The 13,659-nt window shown below is 41.6% G+C and overlaps 1 protein-coding gene across 2 annotated transcripts in view; it reads left to right on the top strand.

Moving 5' to 3' along the window:
• The window catches only part of KCNAB1 (potassium voltage-gated channel subfamily A regulatory beta subunit 1), a 589,565-nt gene that overhangs the window by 118,157 nt on the left and 457,749 nt on the right, over positions 1 to 13,659 (top strand). The gene's annotated exons all lie outside the window — the stretch shown is intronic.

The following is a 13,659-nucleotide window of genomic DNA, read 5'->3' as shown; positions in this document are numbered from 1 at the left end:
TAACATTCTGTTTAGTTTCCAAGCGTTTGAGTGTTTTTCAGTTTTTCTCTTGTAGTTGATTTCTAGTTTCATGCCATTGTGATCTGAGAAATGCTTGATATGATTTCAATCTTCTTAAATTTGTTGAGACTCATTTTGTGTATTAGCATATGGTCTATCTTAGAGAATTTACCATGAGCACTTGAAAAGAATGTATATACTGATGCTTTAGGGTGAAAGGTTCTGAAGACATCTATTAAATCCAGTTGATCTAATGTGTCTTTAAGTCTGCTGTTTCTTTGTTTATTTTCTTTCTTGAGGATCTATTCAGTTATGTTACTGGGGTATTAAAATCCCCTACTATTATAGTATCGCTGTTGATCTTACCCTTTATGTCCATCAAAATCTGCTTTATGTATTTAGGTGCTCCTATATTAGGTGCATAGATATTTATAATGGTTATATCTTCCTGTTGGATTGTTCCCTTTATCATTATGTAGTGACCTTTTATATTCCTTACTGTAGCCTTTGTTTTAAAGTCTATTTTGTCTGATATAAGTATTGTTACTCCAGCTTTTTTAAATTTCCATTTTCATGGAATAGTTTTTACCATCCCTTTACTTTCAGTCTACTTATATCTTTTGTTTTGAAGTGTGTCTTCTGTAGACAGCATTTGTTCGGGTCTTTTCTTATCCACGCAGCTACCCTATGTCTTTTGATTGGAGCATTTATACCATTTACATTTAGGGTTATTTTTGATATGTAGTTGTTTATTGCCATTTTATTCTTTAAATCTACATTCCTTTTGTACTAGACTTTTTTCTCTCTTTTGTTCTGTTTACAACATGCCGCTTAATGTTTCATGTAGCATTGGTTTGGTTGTAATAAATTCCTTGAGTTTTTTTGGTTTAGGAAGCTTTTTATTTCTCCTTCAATTTTATTATTTTTAATTTTTAAATTTTTTATTTATTTAATTTATTTTTTTACAGGGAGAGAGAGAGAGTCAGAGAGAAGGATAGACAGGGACATACAGACAAGAATGGAGAGAGATGAGAAGCATCAATCATCAGTTTTTTGTTGCGACACCTTAGTTGTTCATTGATTGCTTTCTCATATGTGCCTTGATTGCGGGCCTTTAGCAGACCAAGTAAACCCTTGCTCGAGCCAGTGACCTTGGGTCTAAGCTAGTGAGCTTTTTGCTTAAGCCAGATGAGCCCGCGCTCAGGCTGGTGTCCTTGGGGTCTCAAACCTGGGTCCTCCGCATCCCAGTCTGATGCTCTATCCACTGTGCCACCACCTGGTCAGGCCTTTTTCAATTTTAAACGATAGCCTTGCTGGATAGAGAAGTCTTGGTTGCAGGCTCTTGTTTTGCATTACTTTAAATATTTCTTGCCATTCCCTTCTGGACTATAATGTTTCTTTTGAGAAGTCAGATGTCATCGTTCTGGGAGCTCCTCTGAAGGTAATAGACTGCTTTTCTCTTACAGCTTTTAGTGTTCTTTCTTTATGTCTTAATATTTGTTTTTTAATTGTGATGTGTCTTGGTGTTGGCCTTTTTGGGTTCATCCTTAATGGAACTCTCTGTGCTTCTTGAACTTGTGTGACTTTTTCCTTCATCAATTTAAGAAAGCTTTCAGCTATGATTTCTTCAATCAGATTCTCTATCCCTTGATCTTTCCTTCAGAAACCCCTAAGATGAGGATGTTAGTTCTCTTCATGTTGTCATAGAGCTCTCTTAGAGTTTATTCTGACTTTTTGAGTCTCTTTTCTTTTTGCTGCTCTGCTTCTATGCTTCCATTTATCTTATCTTCTTATTCACTGATTTGATCCTCAGCTTCATCCATCCTGCTTTTAATTCTTTTCAGTGTGGTCTTCATTTCTGATACTGTATTTGTCATTTCTGACTGACTCTTTTTCATTGTTTCAATGTCTTTTTAATACTTGCTATCTCTTTATTTAGGTGCTTGTTATGTCCATGCATTGTTGCTCTAAGATCTTTGAGCATCTAACAATCATTATTTTACACTCTGTATCTGGTAATTTGGTTATTTCCAACTTATTCAAATATTTTTCTGGATATTTCTCTTGATTCATTTGGATTGCATTCTCTGCCTTCTCATTTTTTCTGTTTATAAGAAGGGTGTGGCCACAGGAGTCTTATGGGTGTGGCTTCTGTGTTCCCTAGGGATGGTCTGTCTGCAGGACTGCCACCCGCCCTGCTGCCACTTGGGTGTTCGGGCACGGGCGTTGTCGGTGCTGGCCCAGTGTGGCATTTGCTGTGTTTTTCACCTTGCCTCCATGGGCGGTCTGTGTTTGTGTGCCTGGGCTACAAGCCTTGGCTGGCCCATCCTCTGCATCTCCCCTGAGGGTGGGTGCACTCCTGTGCCTGGTCTGCAAACCCTAGTTGGCCCCCTGCCTCTATCCCACCTCATGGGCAGAACTGTGCTTCTGCATCTGGGCTACAAGCCTTGGCCAGCCTTGGCCTGTGCCCTGCTCCCCACAGGTGGGACTGTGCTTGTGTGCCCATGCTGCAAGCCTTGGCCCTGTGTGCTGGGCTGCGCTCCTGTGCTGAGCCACATGTCTTAGCCAGTTCCCTGGACTGCTCTCACTTGCCGGGCCCACACGTGTGGATCAGACCGTTTTGTGCACCCCTTCCACCACCACATCTGTCCTCAGTCTCTGCCCCTACTGGGTGGGACTGCGCTTGTGCCTGGCCTCAGTCACTGTCTGCCCTGGCTTCCAACTCTGCCTACAGGACCACACTTCTGCATCCCACCTCCACCGCCCTCCAATGAGCACTCAGCAGTGTGTGTGTGTGGGGGGGCGATGCAGCTCAGACCTTAGCACTCAATACTGTATCCCTGATGGCTCCCTGCTTCTAAGTGACTCTGCTCTGAGTGCAGCAGGAGAGCTTCTGTTTGGCTGGTGACCTGCTTTTCTTTGCTGGTATTGCTGGTTCCAGGAAAAAATATTCACTTTAGATTTGGTGAGAGACTCAGCCCAGGGGTTAGGGTGGCTGTCCCTCAAAATGTTTCTCCCTGTGCCTCCTACATAACACACTTTTTATGCTACTCCAGTCTTGTCATCTCTTCCTGTCCCCTGGAGCCCCAGGTAAGTGGTTGTGAAAGAGGTTTTCTGTGTGGTCCCTTTAAGATGTATCCTGGGTCTGAGAAATCTGTATCTTTCTCGCAAATAGTATCCTGACTTGTTTCACAGCTAAACACTGTCCATACGCCTCTTATAGGCTCTGGGGCTGCAGGCTGGGGCTTCGTTTCTGGGGTCCAGGATCCTCTCCTCTCTGCTAAACTCACTTCCTGTCTCATGAGTTCCTCCAGGCTGCTGTTCGCTCCCAGGAGCTGGGCAGCCCTCTTCGTGTTTCTGCTTTTCCTACCAGTCTCAGTGTAGCTTCTTCAGTGATCCTTGGTTAAAGAGTCCTCTTAGTTTAGTCCAAAATTGGTTTTTCCAGATGATTGTTCTTAAAATTAAGTTGTAATCCACTTTGGTTCTGGGTGATGGAAGTTGATACGTCCACCTACTCCATTGCCATCTTGCTGTCCTTTCCAGAAATGAACCACTTTTATTTATTTATTTATTTTTTTACAGAGACAAAGAGAGAGTCAGAGAGAGGGATAGACAGACAAGAACAGAGAGATGAGAAGCATCAATCATTAGTTTTTCATTGCACATTGTGACACCTCAATTGTTCATTGATTGCTTTATCATATGTGCCTTGACTGTGGGCTTTCAGCAGACCAAGTGACCCCTTGCTCGAGCCAGCAACCTTGGGTCCAAGCTGGTGAGCTTTTGCTCAAACTAGATGAGCCTGTGCTCAAGCTGGCAACCTCAGGTTCTTGAACCTGGGTCCTCGGCATCCTAGTCTGATGATCTATCCACTGCGCCACCGCCTAGTCAGGCATGAACCACTTTTAAATGCAAGGGACCTATTACTCATATATGGATGCAATGGCTAAAGAAGTTTTCAGTAACTGTCTTTGGATTTGTCTGATTCACAGTCTCCACAAGCTCTCTCTCCTTCTTTGCCATTTGCTGCATTTATTCTGTCTCTGGGCTTTATTTGATGTCATTATCTTAGACAAAATCCCTTTAATAATCAGAGTGATTTGATTAAGTGACTAGTGTGGTAGATATTACAGCCTCTGGAGTCATCTAGGTCCATAGCCAATCTGGGCTCAACATCTCTATTTTTTCACTGGTTGTATGCTCAGGTCAGCTATCACCCATTTTGCAGTTTCATAGTTCAAACTTCAACATGATTCTCACAGGGCTATAATCAAAGTGTCTACCTTGTGTTCATCTTTAATGGTACTCTCTGTGTTTCTTGAACTTGTGTGACTTTTTCTTTCATCACTTTAGGGAAATTTTCAGCTATGATTTCTTCAAACAAGTTCTCTCTTCCTTGTTTTTCCTCTTCTCCTTCAGAAATCCCTATGATGTAGATGTTCTTTCTCTTCATGTTATCACAGAGGTCTGTTAGAGTTTCCCCAGTCTTTTTGAGCCTCTTTTATTTTTGCTGCTCTGCTTCTGTGCTTATGTTTATCTTGTCCTCTAAATCACTGATTCGATTCTCTGCTTCATCAAGCCTACTGTTGATTCCTTCTAGTGCAGTCTTCATTTCTTATATTGTACCTTTCATTTCTGATTGGTTCTTTTTTATAATTTTAATGTCCTTTTTGATACTTTGCTATCTCTTTGTTCAAGTCCTCATTATGGTCATCCATATTTGCTCTAAGATCCTTGAGCATGCTAAAAATCATTATTTTAAACTCTATATCCAGTAGTTTGGTTACTTCTATTCCATTTAGTTCTTTTTCTGGGGATTTCTCTTGATTCACTTTGGTCATATTTCTGTGTCTGATTATTTTGTCTGTGTATTAGGTAGTACTGTCTGACTTTGAAATTTGTTGTGGTGTTTTTGTGAAGATGATGAGCTCAGTGGCATTGACCTCCAGGCCACCTGATTTCCTTGCTCTAAGAATGCTTCTTGAGGGTAGCATTTACCCTCCTGTTGTATGTGAGTATTGAATGCAGTTGGTCCTTTCATAGGTGGGATTATCCCTTCAAAGTGGATTGCTCTAAGGGTCAACATTGATCATGCATATTAGACACTGTGCAGTGCCTGTTCTGTTGGGTGTATTTATTTTTTTCAGTTTTTGGTGCCTGCTGAACTGCTCTTTGGGCATATTGCTTGTGTAGCTATCTGAGTCTAGCACTGGTGCTGTCTTTCACTCACTACTGGTTGTACTGGTTATGGGTCTTCTTGGGTTGGTGTCAGCCATTGTTCATAACCTGCTGTGGGCTACCTGTCTGGAGCTATAGCTTGGATCACTGTTTGTGTCTGCATTTCCTGTGCCTGGGTAGTATGGGAGGGGCTAACTGTGTATAGGATCAGATTCCTCCTGCTTAGAGATAACAGCAGCTCCATAAAAATCCCAAGCTCTGTAAGATTTGCTTCCACTTTTCAACTGTTCCACCTCCTCTTGCATCTCTTCCCAGAGTCTTCTGTAGAAAGACTGTAGTGTGGGCCCAGACTGGCTTCACCCAACCAACCACTCTACAGGTTGCAAGCCTGTGGGTTAGGGCAAATGAGGTTGAGAATAAAACATTAGTAGGGCCCCCTACTTCAGGGGTCTCTTGGGAAGTAGCTCAGTATAGGGATTGTGGCCCTTACTCCAGAGTCTAATCCCTCAGCCACTGCTAGATACTCAAATTTTATTTCTCCTCAACAATGTGAACAGTAGGTTCAGATCGAGTGGGGTGAACAGTCCCCTCTGCAGAGGTTCTTACAGCTTCTGAGACTGGTCTCAAGAAAGAAGACTGAGAGAGTCCTCTCCTGGGGCTGACTGTGCCCCCCAGAGAGTGGCTAAGCCCCTCAACCAGATCCAACAATAGGCTCACAGGGACCCACACTTTGAATGTTCATGCTCCAAGCCTCTCTCCTTTCCCCCTTTGAAGTCTATCCCAACAGGTTAGGATATCCAGCACCCGGGCTGTCTGACTCTGAAGCTCTACCCTATCCAAAGCACATGAACCGCTGTGCTGGTACTGATCACAGAGAGCAGAATTCACCTCAGCTGGGCCAGGTGTGAGGAGCCTTTCCTTAGGATACCACTCTAGCAAAGGTTGTTAAGTCCTGGACCAATGCTCTCTGCAGCTGGTCACTGGATGTTCCAGCCCTGGGCTTCTCTAGAGGAAACCTGGTGTAGACCAGTGGGAGACACTGCCCATGACTGGCCTTCATCAACCTTCTTGGAGCTACAAGCAATCCAGAGTTTGTGGCTGCCTCTGCTGGGCCCAGGTGCACATGGAAATACCAAGCTGCACTCCTAGGCAGGCTTTTACCCACACTGGGCCTCGGGGAATGTCCGCTTAAAAGGCCTAGATTCCCTGAGTCTCACCTTTTGCAGCCTCTGTCTGTCAGCTGCTTGCCACTAGACCACTGAAATAACCTCGGGTAGTGTCTAGAGCCATGATGGTGAACCTTTTTATAAAAACTGCCCACTTTTGCAGCACTGGTCAATCTGGTCCCTCCTGCCCACTAGTGGGCATTCTAGCTTTCATGATGGGCCAATCATGGCACCTTTTGGTTGCTCCGCTACTGCCCACCATGAAAGCTGGAAAGCCCACTAGTGGGCAGGAGGGACCAGGTTGACCAGCACTGCAAAAGTGGGCGGTTTTTATAAAAAGGTTCGCCATCATGGGTCTAGAGCCTGGGGCAATTCAGGAATTAGGAAGGGTGGTGGGTGTGGCTCTGCCCCTCAGCCCCAGGTGTCAGTCTATCCAGATTTTTCACAGACCTCAGTAGAATGTGGCCCTAAGAGTTCTGTGGGTGTGGCCTCTGAGACTCAGAGGTGTGGTCAGCCCACAGTCTGGACAGTTTTTACTGAGTCTCCCATGAGGCAGAAACACCAGTCATAGACTCGGGAGTGTGTGTGTGTGTGTTTGTGTGTGTGTGTTTGTGTGTGTGTGTGTGTGTGTGTTTTGGGGGGAGCTCCAGCCTCAACATTAGAAAACTGAGTCACTGACATGTCCCCTGCTTCCTGGCTAATTTCTCAGAACAACCCAGTCTCCATGACTGGAGCAGGAGAGACTCCCAAGATCAGAGCAGTTGCTTCTCCCCAGGCTGATGCTGCAGGGAGGGGACTGCTCCGCCCAAGAAAGATGGTGACTGCAGTACTGAAGAATGACTCAGCACAGGGGTTCTGGTGGCCGTCCCCCACAGTGTCTCTCCCTGGGCCTCCAACTTCACGAAATTCTAGTCCTCTCAGTTCTCCCTTTGCTGGAGCCCCAGGTAAATGGCTGTGAACAAGATTATCTGTGTGTGGCCTTTAAGCCAGGGCTTTTGTCTCTGAGAGCTACCGTCTCTTTCTCGCAGACAAAAACCTTGGCTCTTTTCACTGCTAAATACTGTCTGGGCACCTCTTCTAGGCTCTGGGGCTCTAGGATGGGGCTTGGGGCCTGGGGCTGAGCACCCATACCTCCTAGGGTGACACCATTTACACACACAGTGAGAATCTCTTTAGACTCTCAGCCACCGTTTGTTTCTGGGAGCGGGGCAGCCCTTTTTGTGTCTCTGCCCTTCTACCAGTCTCAGTGTGGCTTCTTCTGTGATCCTTGATTATAGACTCTTTGTTTAGTCCAAATTTGTTTTGTCAAGATTATTGTTCTTAAATTAAGTTGTAATACAATTTGGTTTTGGGAGGTGGCAGTTGGGACATCTGCCTACTCCATCGCCATCTTGGAATCCTCCTCTAATAAAATGTTTTAACTTTCTAAAACTTCTTTTTAATTTTATGGATGTTTCCTTTTTAAAGCATCCTATTAATACTATTTTATGGTTCCAATGTTTTTTTCTTAACTTTCCAAATAAACCAGATTCAATTATTATTTTTGCTATATTTTCTTCTTTGTGCAGTCTTTATTTCCTTCAACTTGACTTCTTCTTATTTAGTATTGATTTTTGTGTTTTAATATGTTTTTTATGTTTAAGCCTTTCCTAGATATTTTACAATCTTTGATTATTTACATATTTTTTAGGGTTAGAAGCTAAAACTTTGATTGGAAGCTCCAAACCTCTCAGTAGGGCTTACAAACTTTCAGTTTTGCTGAGGGATAAGCTGGGTTTTGCTGAGTGCCCCTTTGTAGGGAAAACCAGAGAACTTGGGTGCATTTTGTCATATTTGCATGACTGCTTCTATATAAGTCTGGAAATTGCCTTTTCTAGACCCCCCTTTCTTACCTTGGGCTAAGAGGAAAACTTGTATATAAAAAGTGGAGGTAAAATAAGAGCTTTCACTCTCAGAGGTCACAGTGATCAGAGACAATGACATAGAGACACAGATAAATCAACCAATGGGCTCTAGCCTATTCCCAACAATTGACCCCATTGACTAAGAGTGGCTCAAGCCATCAAGCACTTAACTACAGTTCCCATAAAGGCCATCGATTCTACAGCCTGCATGGGCTCCCTATTAATTGTTGGGTAGGTCAAATTTGTACTCTTTCTGAAAATTTTCCATATGCTTTATTTATATCCATGTTAAAGCTATAGTTACTGTATTTGTTTCCTATGGCTGCTATAACAAATTACAACACATGTAGTTGTTTAAAACAACACACATTTATTCTCTCATAGTTCTGGATGTCAGAGTCTAACATTAAGACCTATTTTCCTGGATGTTTGAGGAGAGAAATCCATTTTCTTATCTCTTCCAGCTTTTGAGGCCAACTATATTCCTCTTTTGTCCTCAAAGCACATCATTACAATCTCTGTCTTCAAATCTCCTTTGATCCTACTGAACCCCTCTTATAAGGACTGCTATGATAATATTGGGTCTATCCGGATAATCCAGAATAATCTTTTATCTCAAGAATATTAACTTAATAAAATCTAGAAAGTTTCCATTGCCATGGAAGGTAAAATTCTGGTGAGTAGGGTGTGGATGTCTTTGGCGGGGGTCACTATTTTGTCTAACATAATGGGTAGTGACTGTCTCTGATCATCTGATCCACTCATCCCAGATTTGTACAAACTCTAATTTCTACAGTAAAGCCCATCATCTGCCAAAACTTTTAGTGGTTCTGATTTCCTGACTGAACCCTGGCTGATACACTCCCAATGTCAATGATTCCATGTATTTCCTCTAATGCTAGTCAGATTTCTCCAAAGTTATTCTTCTATTTTCCAGCTCCAAGAATAAATACTTGGCTGTCAAGGGTCTAAGAGTCAAGAAGGAGGAAATGGTAGAGGACTCTTCAATGATTGTATCCATTCATTCATTGACTATTTTGCTATTTTCAGTTTGATTCTCTTTCACTCACCTGCTGTAGGAGTCCTCAGTACAAAGATTCTTTGCCTTCCCATCTCCAGAGAACATAGCTTTGGCCTCTGGCCATGTGTGGAAAGAAGAACAGAATTTCAGGGCAGGGAAGGAGGAGGGACTCTAGCAAACAAACTGCTTCTAAAAGGTTCATTTTTCAGATTCTGCTTTCATTAGTTTTCTTCTCCTCTGTTCCATTTCCGGAGTGAGGAAGCTGTGGCTACCAGTTCCCAACCTGTTTGGAGATGCTGTGACTAAATAAGGCTGCTTCCCAACTTTTCTTACTGCTGTTAGAATTTGACTTCTGAAGTCAGCTAAGACAGTTATATCCATTTGCTTGACTGCTTCCAAAATTGTGTTGATGTTATCCATTCATTTTCTTCCTATGTGGAGATCATTCTAGATTTACATGTAATTATTAGAAATAATGCAGAGCCTGACCAGGTGGCGGCACAGTGGATAGAGCATTGGACTGGGACACAGAGGACCTGGGTTTGAAACTCCAAGGTCTCCGGCTTGAGTGTGGCCTCATTTGATTTGAGCACAGCTTACCAACTTGAACCCAAGGTCACTGGCTTGAGCAAGGGGTCACTTGGTCTGCTGTAACCCATCCATCATGGCACATATGAGAAAGTGGTCAATGAACTACTAAGTCGCTGCACTGAAGAGTTGATGCTTCTTATCTCTCTCCCTTCCTGTCTGTCTCTATTTATCCCTCTCCCTGACTCTGTCTCTGTCACAGACACACATATATACACACACACAGAGAAAAGAAATAATGCAAAGAAATCTCATATGTCCTTAACCTGTCTTCCCCTACTTGTAATATCTTGCATAACTATAAGCACATTAATATTTTCCACTGACCTTACTCAGATTTCACCACTTTTACATGCACTCATGTGTGTGTGTTGTGTGTGTGTGTATTAGGTTCTATACAATATTATAATTTAAAAAATATTTTTGAAAGGAAATACATTCCTTTAGTATAATTTAGTGAAGTGTTGTAGGAAACAAAACTAGATACTGTGTCCCATGTGACATCTTTATCTGAAAGTTGAATGACAGCAAAAGTTACAGAGAGTATTTTAAGCCTGTGAGCAAGAGCAGAGTATGGTTAAATTTTATCTTCTTTTATGGTTAAATTTTATCTTTATCAACCTTGTCTACACACTGACAGGTCAGCTACCAAGACTCTTCGTTTAGCTCACTGAACTGTAAATATTCTGTTTTTTTCCCCTTCAGCCTAGAGAAAGAAATTTTGCAACACAAAACTGATTTATACTCTTTAGGACCATAATGTTATATTCTTTCTTTGGTAAGCTCCATGTCCATACTTGGAGTAACTAATAACTAATGGGTTATATTAATCAAGCTTGGGAAAGAAGAGACTTAAGGTACTATTTTTTAATTTTACATATTCTTCCTAAAGAGGAAAATGGTATTTTCTGATTTCTACAGGATAAAAAAATTAATGAACAGAGAGACCATGGGGCTCTATATTTGGATATGAGGCTGCTTAATTCCCTAAAATCACTTACTCTTTGGGTACTCAGTCCATTAAATTGTCTCAATGGACCACTTGGACTCAGTTTAATGCAATTATGGAAAACTTGTACTCAAAATCAGAAAGTAGAAGTGGAGACTATAAAACAATCAAAACCAGGCAACATCTAAACTAAAAGTCAACAGAGGTAGCAAAAGAAACCCAACAATTTATGTTTAGTCTTTTATGTATATTGTCTTATTACAGATGTGCTTAAGTGAGGGAAAAGATACTGTTGTTATTTTGTTCCCCCCCCCCCATTTTCTTATTAGGCTCTTCTGGAAGATTACATTTCTAAGACAATTTTCATTTTATTTGCTGTGTTTGATCTGGCAGAAGAGTTAATGAACTTGGTGGGCATTGATGAACAGAAGTGATAACAAGAAAATTCTTTTTTTTTTACTCTGCAGTCTTTTGTTTCAGCCTATCTGTGATGTTGATTTAAATCATGAGAACTGTATTATATGAAACCATTATGGTTTACAAGAATTAATGGCAACTGTGAGAGGATAATTACTACAATCAGTTAGAACTTAATTCATTTTTTTTCTTGACCTTGTTTAATAAAATTGTAAACTCAAGTTGGAAGGAGCTTTTTCAATTCGTAGATGCATAAGAAATCATTTGACAATTTAATAGCTTAAGACAACCACCATTTCTTATTGCTCATGAGACTATGGTTGACCAGGAGAAAAACTAGTGGTCTTGACCAAGTCAGTCTGATTCTTGACTATATTCGGTCATGCATCTGTGGTCAGTTGACCGATTGGCTAAAGCTGACTGGTTTAGGGTGGTTCTCTCCCACGTGGTTGTTCATCCTTCTGAAAGCTAGCCTGGGCTTGTTCACATGGTGCTTACAGAAGTCTGAGATAGCCTGATCAGGCAGTGGTACAATGGATAGAATTTTGGACTAGGATACGCAGGACTCAGGTTCAAAACCCTGAGGTCACCAGCTTGAGCACGGGCTCATCTGGTTTGAGTGCGGGCTCATCTAGCTTGAGCAAGGGCTCACCAGCTTGAGCATGGAGTCACTGGCTTGAGCAGAGGATCATAGACATGACCCCATGGTCACTGGCTTCAGTCCAAAGGTCACTGTCTTGAAGCCCAATGCCACTGGCTTGAGTAAGGGGCCACTTGCTCTTCTGTAGCCCCTTAGTCAAGGCACATATGAGAAAGCAATCAATGAACAACTAAGGTGCCACAGTGAAAAATTGATGCTTCTCTCTTTCCCTTCCTGTCTGTCTGTCCCTCTCTCTGACTCTTTGACTCTATGTTTCTGTAAAAAAAAAAAAAAAAAAAAAAAAAAAAAGGATGAGATAATGATGAAAATGTGCCAAACCTCATTAGAGCTACTCTTGAGTCTGACATACCATCACTTCTGTTGTATTCTATTGACCAAAGGAAATAAGAAGCCAATTCATTTTCAGTGCTGATCTCAATGGCTAAGAGAAAAATACTAACATAGTGACATAATATTTTCCTGCGTTATATTTTGTACCTGGTAGGTATTTTTTCTCTTATACTCCTGACAAACATTTATTTATTATTCAAGTTCTAGTTCAAGAACCACCTCTTCTAAGGAAGCCTGCTCTTGCCCTGTCCTAGTAGAGTGGACTGCAGGGGCTTCTTTTTAGTCACCACTAACTGTCTTGTTATTGTCTGTTTATAGTTCTCAGTGCCTTGAGGAAAGAAAATATTTTTCTAACCATCTTTATATTTCTAGTTCCTAGTACAGTACTTAGTCCAACAAATATTTTCTGATTCAATGAGGTAGTGGCCATTTCTCAGTTCTTTTATTTTGCCATCTACATTGTCATGACCCTGTCATATTGAGGAGAGTCTTTTCCCTTATTAATTTCTGTCCCTTGAATACTTTAACAAAAATTGCACAGTTTGACAAGTAGTGATCAAAGGAACCATATCAGCTCCTTTCCTCTTTGTTTTGTAACTCTAATTTTGAACATTTGTGAAGCTTACTGATTCCTTACTGATTTTCTTCTTTAATTCTTCTGTTGAGAAGGGTCCCTTCCATGTCCTTTTAGTGGTGCAGCCAGCTGCAAGTGGCCAAGTTCTTAGCACTTGCAAAGGCAGAAATGTTTATGGTTAAATGTTCAGAACTCTCTGGCAGTTGTGCAAGAGTTAGCTCTTGAAAGTACTTTTCTTTAACTGGTAATTTGGTGCCGTGGGAAGTTGTTACACAGTTCTGGGGTCATTTTCTTTTTGTAACAAACCCCTCTGTTTCTCAGCATTTGCCTCTTATTGCATGTTATTACTTATGGGTATAAGCACTATGGAATAAATAAATACCTATAGTTAAGACTCCTTGGGGCTGAGAGGGATCAAAAAGAACACCTACTTCAACACAACCATATTTTATAGAAGTGATAACAGAGGCCCAAAGAGGTAAAGTGACATACTCAAAGTAACACATTGACTTTAGGGTTTGGACAGTATTTGTGTAGTTGGAACAATTCAGAAATGTTCTAGAAAAATATGCTGTCCAATTAGCTCTTTTCCTCTAGATAAGCCAGGTAAAAAAAGTCCCATGTAATAAAAGTCCTTCCTTAACAGAAATTCCTCCTTTTTTAAAAAATGCATCATTTGCCTCCTGGAGGTCAAGCATGGAGGGCAGCCCTCTTTGACTGAACTAGGAGTACATGTACCTACCTGAGGTACTTGTCTGTGGATCAGAGTGATCTGGTTAAATGCAGATTACCAGGAGCCTTCCCAGACCTCTTGAATTCCTGGGGATTTGGGACAGAAATTTGTATTTTTAGCAAGTGCTCAGGTGATTCT

Source organism: Saccopteryx leptura, chromosome 2, assembly GCF_036850995.1.
Source record: "Saccopteryx leptura isolate mSacLep1 chromosome 2, mSacLep1_pri_phased_curated, whole genome shotgun sequence".
Lineage (NCBI taxonomy): Eukaryota > Metazoa > Chordata > Mammalia > Chiroptera > Emballonuridae > Saccopteryx > Saccopteryx leptura.
This window is presented reverse-complemented; position numbering and strand designations above follow the sequence as displayed.